Source organism: Poecilia formosa, unplaced genomic scaffold (assembly GCF_000485575.1).
Source record: "Poecilia formosa unplaced genomic scaffold, Poecilia_formosa-5.1.2 Scaffold168, whole genome shotgun sequence".
NCBI classification, from domain to species: Eukaryota; Metazoa; Chordata; class Actinopteri; order Cyprinodontiformes; family Poeciliidae; genus Poecilia; species Poecilia formosa.
Genome location: NW_006800107.1, coordinates 343310 through 352727, shown reverse-complemented (window position 1 = coordinate 352727; position 9418 = coordinate 343310).

Below are 9418 nucleotides of genomic sequence, written 5' to 3'. Positions count from 1 at the left end.
AACAAACTTACACTGTTTTCTTCCATTTGTGTTTTTCTTCCTGAAAAGACAAGAGATTTTTTCCCCATTAAGAACATGCAAGTTTTTAAAATCATAAATTTTAAGTCTGAATGCTTAAAATTCAGACCTTTGATCCTCGTCCAGATGTTGACGACCACAACAGCTGCTAGTAGAGCAGCTAAACCCATAAACACAGTGAGGAGGAACCTCAGTTTCAACCCACCTGATAACAGAAGTAAATTAGATAAATAATTATATTTCCAAACATAAAGTTATGAGGAAAGTAAACATGTCAGGAATGTGGGCTGGCTACTCTTCCCTCAGCTTCTACCTTAGATCTTCACCAGAGGGCAGAGAGCTGGATGAAGAGGTTTGATTTCTGAAGTTATGTCTGAACTCATTAGGCTGCTGGTTATTGATGCCTGAGTGTTAGCCATGTGCTAAAGCCTCTCTAAAGCTCTCTATGTTCTTGTCTTGACTCATTTCTCCTCATCTTCCCTTAAAAGTTTGTCTTCTCTCAGTCCAGAGAACCTGGACGTCCCTCTGAAAAATCTAACCTGCAAGGAACCTCTGGATCACCATCATGACAGGTAACACACTTACCAACACTGCTGTATTCCTCTCACCCCTCCCTGGTATCTACATTTTCAGTCAATTGTCATGCCAATTTTGAGCAAACTTTTAAAATGTTGCAAAAAAGAAAAAGTAAGTTATGAATGTTTCAATCGACCGGTTTGAAGCGAATCAACCAAACCATGCAAAGCGTAATTTCTACAAGATGTAGAAAAATTTGGACATTTTCAGAGTTTCGTGCCTCTGAAAGGCACGAAACAAATAACAACAAATAAAAACAGATGAAATCACAAACAACAGAGTACATTTCAGAATGTACTCTCATCAAAATCTCTATCTTTAGATTTTGATGAGTCACTTCCAGTTGTGGGTTTTATTGAGTTTATAGGTTCTGTTGATCTCATCATACCTGGAAAAAGAGTAAAAAATAAATAAATAAAATCACACAACAAAAAAACTTTCCAAGTCACAATTTCAGCCTCTAAGAACTTTTTGTTTCCATGAGTAATTTCTACATTCACTGTCATCGTCAAAATGTAATATTATTAAAGCAGCTTGTTGTCAACAGACATGAAGTAGTTGTTATAAACATTCCATCATTTTCTCACCTGGTTTTTCTCTCTGAGGTGAAATCCTGAAGCTAAACTCCTTCATGTCTCCTCTAGTTTTAACTTGACATCTGAATAACTCAGAACGGTTTGATGTGGAAACATGAGGAGAAGTTGTGAAGCTCACAGTGGCTGAACAGGCAGACTGAGGAGGAGTTATGGTTTTGATATTTTCATCATCTTTGTTATCATACAGCCACTTCACTGAGTGAGAACATCCACCACCATATGATGATACAGAGCAGATCAGGATGGTTTCATCACTGATCTTCTGTTCAGTCACTGAGGAAGAGGAAGATATTGATACAGTAACATTAATGCTGACTTCATCACTTCAGTTTTAGTGATACTGTATCATTGTCTATTGCAGTAAAAATATTTTGAAGTGAAAACATAATGATATAAATACTCACTGTTAACAACAGACAGATCAACCGCAGAATCTGCTACTTTTTGTCCTGATGAGTTAAACTGTCTGCAGACATAAAGACCAACATCCTCCACTGAGATCTTCTTTATAACCAGAGAACAGTTTGATGTAACACTCAGTTTGTCTGATTTAGTTCTGGCATCTTTATGAATCTTCCCATCTTCATACAGTGGTTCTGTATTTCTTTGACCAGTGAACATCCAGGTAGTTTTATTACAAGTTTCCATCTGGTTTCTAAAACATTCAGCAGGCAGAGAGACTTCATCTCCATCTCTGACAACAAAGTCAGACCAGATTATATCAGCTGCTGCTGAGGAGATGAGAGAAAGAAAATCAGGAAAATGCAGCTTTGTGTCACAATAATTAACATATAAAAAAATGTCATTTTGAAAAAGATCTGAATTATCCAAAAAAAATAGTCAGGCAAGTTTTTTTTTTTTTTAATTAAATATAAATCAGTAAATTTCTTCTTTACAAAATCAGTTCATGCCCTGCAATGGTCTGGCGACATGTCAGAGAGTTTAGCCGCCTCTCGCCTGATGACTACAGGAGATAGACACCAGTACCCCTTACAACCCTAACGGGATAAGCGTATCAGATAATGGATGGATGGAAAATCAGTTTAACAATAATGGTCCTGTCCAATCCAATCAATGACTATAACTGTATCCTTACCTGTAATTGTTAGGATCAATGAGAGAAATGTAGTAATCCATCTGAATTCATCCATCGTGTGTCTCTTGTTCTCAGTCTTCTGTCTGACTGATTCTGGTAGAGATGCAGCCTTTACTTCCTCTGACTGACATGATGTCACGTCTTTAAACTGACTGATGGTTTGTGGTTTAGCTAACTAAGTTTAGACATGCAGCCAGTCTGTTCAGAGATCATAGAATTATTTATAGACTTATACAGAAATGTCAAAAGGTTGTAGGATTGCAGGTATTCAACTTTTATGATCCACATCTTGTCTATTTAAGCAGGAAAATATTTGACCAGTAAATGTTCAGAGTGATCAGCAACAGACTGAGATCATTATGGTTTCTGACAGAGAGGCATTGAAGATAGAAACATGACGAATGTGTGAAAATTAGTTTCAAGTTGACGTTCTTCTTCTCACAGGCGACATGGTCATGATGTCTATGTGATTTCAGACCTTTTATTTACTCATGGCACCACTGGACGGTTTATTTATGAAAACAAGAGGAAATGTTCTGTGAGAATGTTGCTAAGGAGCTTTGATGGTTTCAGCTGTTAATGATGAGCAGATGACATATTGATGATATCATGGGAGACATTTAGGGCCCATTCACAGCAGTTCTGTTCAGTCCACTTTAATCCAACTCCAGCTCGTTTGTTTGGATCTGTGTTTCTTGATTCTGGTCCTCAGGGACCACAGCCTGCATGTTTTAGGTGTTTCCCTTCTAACAGGCTTCTGCAGGAAGCCAACTATACCACCAGGCATTCTGGGTAAATCCAACCAAACAAACAGACGTGTCTAACGCTAGGTTTACATTTCATGAAGGAAGTTGTGCTCAGTGTTTTCTTCAGAGGTTTTTATGCCGTTTTCTTCTATGGTTCTTGGTGCAGCGCCACCACAGGCGAAGAGAGAAACAGGTTTGTCAAAGGGTTTGGGTGATTTGATACAGTGCAGCAGCAGCAGCTGAAAATTGAAAAAATGTTGTAACTTTGGTCTCCAATTGAACAGAGTCTACTGGATTACCAGGTGTGAAAACACTGGGGCTGTAACGATTCATTGAATGATTCGAGTCCCTCAGTTATTAAAATTCCTTGGAGCAAATTATCTGCCTCGAAGTTCTGTAAAATACTGATTTATTATTCAGCACACCGTGTTCCGACCGGGTGATTGATTATGTTGTGCAACACTCTCACTTCCGCTTCTAAGTTATCGCTAAGTGCTAAACTCAACGATACCATACCACCCAATTTTTAAGTTTGTTCTGGGGGAATTTGACAGCCTTTCTCCTCCTTGAGCTGCTGCCTGGTGGCTGGTTCAGAGCGAACAGCAGGTGTATTTATACAGGTGAGCAGTTTGAACACGACAGGCTGCTGCGCTGTAGTTGATGTTTAATGTGAGATGATATGAAAATAAATATCAGGCACAACCAAACTATGTAAAGGTTTTTGTCTATAAGATGAATGTGTCTGGTAACTCAGAGTATTGATGAATGATTGAAAATAAAATGGCAAATGTGTGAAGACTGTTAATACAGATGAACAAAAGAAAAATATACAACTTGGTCTTAACTTTGTTCTGAATTTAAAATCAAATTTTAAACAAAATTAGTAGAAAAGTAAGTAAGTCTACACACTTGTTTGTGATGTTTAATGTATGTTGAATAATAATTTTTTCAATGTAGTAAAGTATAAAATATGCATCATTTTATATGATCCGAGAACCAGAATTTCCTCATTCCAGCTTTGTAAGCTTTCTGCATGTTCTCACTGTTTATGTGTGGATTCCCTCCAGGTACTCTGACTTCCCCTCACAGTCCAGAAACAGACTGTTGGGTTAGTCGACTGTAATCTGCCTGGTCTGTGTGTTTCTGTGTTGCTCTGTGATGGACTAGTGGGGGTCTGTCCAGGATGTAACCTACCTGCTGCTCAATGACAGCTGGAGAAACACAACCTACCCAACACTTAAAATAAAACAGAGCAAATCCAACTGCCTGTGGTTAATGTTAAAGTTATCAATCTTTATTTATTGAAAAATGTTCTTACAGTGAAAACTTGCTATGATATGTTACACCTCATACTGTGAGGTGCAACACAAAGTAAATGGTAAATAACTGGAACAGTCTGACAGAAGCAAGTACTTGTCTTACAAAGGTTAAAAAAAAAATCACTAGCAGTGACAAAGCAAACGGTATACACAAAATGCATCCCCTCCAACATCCACCAGGGGGCGCCCTCTGCACTGCTATTTACTACAACCTTATTGGTCTACCAGTCCTGCTCCAGTCTCCATAGTAAAACTTCTCAGACTGAAAACTGTTGACCACAATCAAGGCAGCAGTTTTACATTGTAGCGGAAATAATATTTTAAAAATGCTAATAGATGACCAAATTAACAAGCAGTTGATCATTCCAGTTAATAATACTTGTTATAAAATAAACATAACATCATCTAGTCAGTGATAAATGAAAAGCAATACACTTTAATAAGGCAAAAGCAACAGTAATTTATGATAAAGTGATTCATATGTACCAAAATACTAAATAAATCTGCAAATGAATGAAGGAGCAAAAACTGAGCCAAACTATTTTAAGATGAATGGGACAAATAACATTCCTTAAGATGGATAAGAATAAAGAATTAATTATTATATTTTTAAAAAAGTTGCATGAAAAACAAACAAAAAAAATGAGTCTGTGTGACAACAATAAATTCTTCTGATTCTGAACTTGTGCTCAACATGAAAAGCAGGAAGAAAATATATCTCATAGAAAATCTCCTGAAAATGTCTTGAATAAAGAACAAGAATTTTTATATAAGTTCAAATCAGCTCTCAGGTCTTTTGCCCTAAAAATGAGTCGAGTCTCTAATGATTCAATATTTTCTCATCAATTGCGTATTATGTAATCTGTTTATAGCAATACATGATGTAGATACACAGATTAACATGTGAACATTAACTCTGTATCTTTAGCATGAATCCACATTTTACTTTTAATGCATAATTAAACATTAAAAAAACAATTTTGAGCTGTTTTGAAATTTGATAAACGTAAATGTAACCCGTTATTGACATATATGTTCTTCTATTGTCAAATAAAAATATTCTTTCAGCTGTTAATATTAAATTCCTGAATAAATCAAACTATTGACCTTTTATTTGACCTTTTTGACTCAGTTAATATGTTTTATTCATTAAGTTCATATTGGTCACTATATTTAAATAAGTGGATACTGTTTGGTTTCTTCATCTCAATCTGAGTCAGGAAATATTGAGTAATTATAAGAAGCCATGGTCTAAAATACACTAATTTAATTCAGTGTAGAATTAGAGAGATATCTGTGGGTCAATATGATGAAGTTAAAGCTATTTGTGATAAAAACTCCAACATTAGTGGATAATAAACCAATCATATCCTTTCATAGCAGAATATCAGCGAACAGCTGGTCAGATTTCTACCTTATCAGGTTGAATTTACTCCTGATAATAAGAGATAAATATTATTAATGAGACGAGAGTCTCAGATCAGAAACAGAATTCCTAGTTTAGTCAAGTTTTTGAAAAGTTGTTCATCATTACAACTAGGGATGCACCGATTTATCAGCCAGCCAATTTATCTGTGCCAATTTCCTTAATTTTGGGAAATCTGAGCTCAGCCGATTTTTCCAGGTGAAGCTGGTCTTATCTATCGATTTTATCTACCTCAGCAAAGGTATTTAAATAAACTGCCATCTTCTTCTGCTCTGCTGTGAGAGAGGTCTGACTGGCAGACCGGCCCACTAGATCATGTCTATATGTTTGTACTTAACAATAGTCATCTCACTGTTGGCAACTCATCTTTATTGATATTTAGCAACATTTTAGACAAAAAGAAAAAAATGGCATCAGCCAAAATCGGAATTGGCAGGTCAGGATATTTAATAGATGGGTAATCGGTGATTGGCTGGAAAACTGCCATCGGTGCACCCCTAATTACAACTGAAGTGAGAAAGGTAATTCTCTCTAATTACAGTAAAGATTACAGATTACAGTAAATGTGAAGCGAGATATGGAAGAGCCTTCATAGCAACAGCTGTAGTTAATGGTTTTAGTCTGGATTTAAGATGAGGACGAGACTCAGGTTCATTCAGGGACGACTGAGTTACAACATGGAGATAATCAATAACCCTGCAGATTTACAATTAATAAATATTACTTATTTTTTCATAAAAGGCAGAAAAACAAAACAAAAAAACTGGAATCTTTGTCTAACAGCGCCCTCTTCTGGAGGGTAGAAAAAAACACAACTGTCAAAATGTAAGTTTAGGTTAAAGGTTTTATCAACTCATTTGAGTTGAATATGGGAAAATGTAAAATCTAAATTATGACTTTTCTGAATTAACTATAACTATCATCAACAGTAAAGTTATTAACTGTCTCAATGTTTTGGTTTGTTGATGGCAGCGTAGAGTTTACTGGGATCAACAGAGGATGAAGGTTTTGAAGGTTTCACTGTGCTGTAGGTCACTGTGGCTTCATCCTCATCATCTTCATAATTTTTACCCCGGACCTGAGCGTTAACAGAAAAGAGTCATAAAATGAGTAAACAATGATAAAGTGAAATCAGACACATTTACTGAAACTACCTGTCAACTTGTGAAAATGTTTCTTGCCAAGTGAAGCTAATATAGAAACAGGTTTTCATAATTAATCTGGATTTTTTGGTCACTTAAAAAACTCAGAGTTCTTACTCTGGTGTTGCTGCTGGTCTTCTTGGTGTAGCTGATGGAGGCGTAGGCGACTCCACCTGCAGGATCCTCCTGTGCAGTGAGGACAGCACACTGAGCGTTAGCTAACATTAGAGATGCTGATTGTACAGAAAACAGAGCTGAGAGTTTAAACTCACCAAGTTGTGACTGGATCCTCCTGCAGCCTGAGATCCTGCAGGGACCAACTCCTGTTCCTGAAATAAAAAAAACGACAGAAACGACACAACTATGGTTCAAATTTGGTTAAAAGCTCCATTCCTGTCATCTACAGAGTTAAAGATGCTAAACTTTAGCTTTTAGTTAATGTCACATTTAAATAAATATAATGGAGGTTGTTTAACCTCTGTTATATTTATAATATATAATCATCTTTATCTCCTGTGAGATAAAGATGATTAAATCCTCAACCAAATAAAGAAAGAGATGTGGTCCAGTTTATAAATTGAACCGATATTGAAGACTTTGGAGCTTTATGATTATTAGTGGTAAAATTAAAGAAAAAGGCACAAACTGCTGACATTTTATAGTTTTCTTTCAAACTAAAAGTCCTCTGTTCATTTTCAAAAATAAAAGTAAGACAAAAGTTAAAGCTATTTAACTTACAGGGCTTTTGTTCATCCATGTCTTATTTTCTGAAAAGTAAAAAAAAAAAAGCATTTTGTTTGCAAAAGATAGATTAATTAATCTTGTTTCTAAATATAAGATTGGATCTTTAAAATACTCTCACCTTTAGTTTTTCTCCATCTGATTGCTGCAGCAACAATTGTTAGAAGCAGAACTGAACCAACAGCTGCAGCAATGGTTATCCATAACTTTGTCAAACCTGAAAACATTGAAGTACAGATTATAACAGATTACAGCTCTTTAATCTTTAGATTAGACAGAAGAGTCTGATGGTTGGTCTATGTGAATGTTTTATGCATATAACTGCCTAACTTGAAAAAACAAAAAGACTAATTTTCCCCAGACAACTAAGAACAGCTTAAAAACTCAGGATTTATCCAGATTATTTTTGTTGACTACTCTGTCACTGAGTCATTAAAGTTTAACTTTTTAAAGTCCTGTGGTAAACGACAAGCAGAAAGATTTTTTGTCTAACAACATGAAGTGTAATCCCTCTAACCCAACCCCACTAGGACAGAGAATTCACTGTTTAAACTGGACTTCAAAACTCTGAACAAAAGAGACTGGTGGAATACATCTCCCAGCATGCACTGGGTCATCACACCAGGTTATGATGAGCTTTTATTCTTCTACGACACAGATGTCGGGTTAATCAGAGTCAAACCACATAACATGAGTCATTAATCTTGTTTCTAAACATCTTAACTTTGATCTAATATTAAGTCAACAACAGATTTAACAAAAATCATAAATCTGCTGACTCATGAAAAACCAAAACTGACATTAAAAAAAACTTTAGTTTGTTCTTCCATACCTGGCATGTCTTTACATTGATGATGTTCTTTATTGCTCTCTCATCCGGTGTGAAACAAATGTGCCCCTTAAATTTGTTTTCATTTGTATTTTAGAACAGAAGATTACATCAAACCTCAATTTAAAGCCATAAATTAATCAATAATAAAACAAATTAATCAATAATACTATGATTAATTCTAACAGAAGAAAGGAAACTTTTTCTGGCCCTGAAACTAGAAACAAGAAGAAAACCATTCAATGTAAAATGATTTAAGTGAAAGAAGCTCAAAAAGAAAGCTAAGATTAAACATTCCTGAACAAATAAAATTACAGCTAAAACTCAGAACTTCCTATCCAAACTAAAGGAATTATAAAAATATATATTATCTCTATAATAGCTGATTGATTATGACTTTGATATTTTCACATGAAATAAACTGATTTAAATTGTTGTGTTTTAGAAGACAATTGAACAACCAAATAAATCTATAAATAATATTTTAAGACAATAAAAATTATTACCATGAACTGATGGTGAAACATGAACTGTAGGTTTGGCTGACAGTGAATTTCTGTTTCCAGGTTTCGTTGTTGATCCAGAGTTTCCTTCTGTCGTCTCTGAAGTCAAAAACACAAACAGAAAAACACAGTAAATGTTTTTATGTTCGTATCTGATGCCTTCATCCAGTTTTTATTAAATTAAAATCTGGGGATTTTCTGCGTAAATTAAAATACATATTTTTATCAGTGAATTAAAAACCCAAATGTGACCAAATCTTCATATAATATCAGTGACGCTAAACAAAAGTTTGGTTATTAAAGTAACAAACTGAAGAAAATTTTAATCAAACACAAAATGAAAACATTTTAATATTACATTTTGAATATTAGTAAAATCATTACCTTCAGAGGTTTTTGAAACATCGTCTGTTTTTTGTTTGGTTG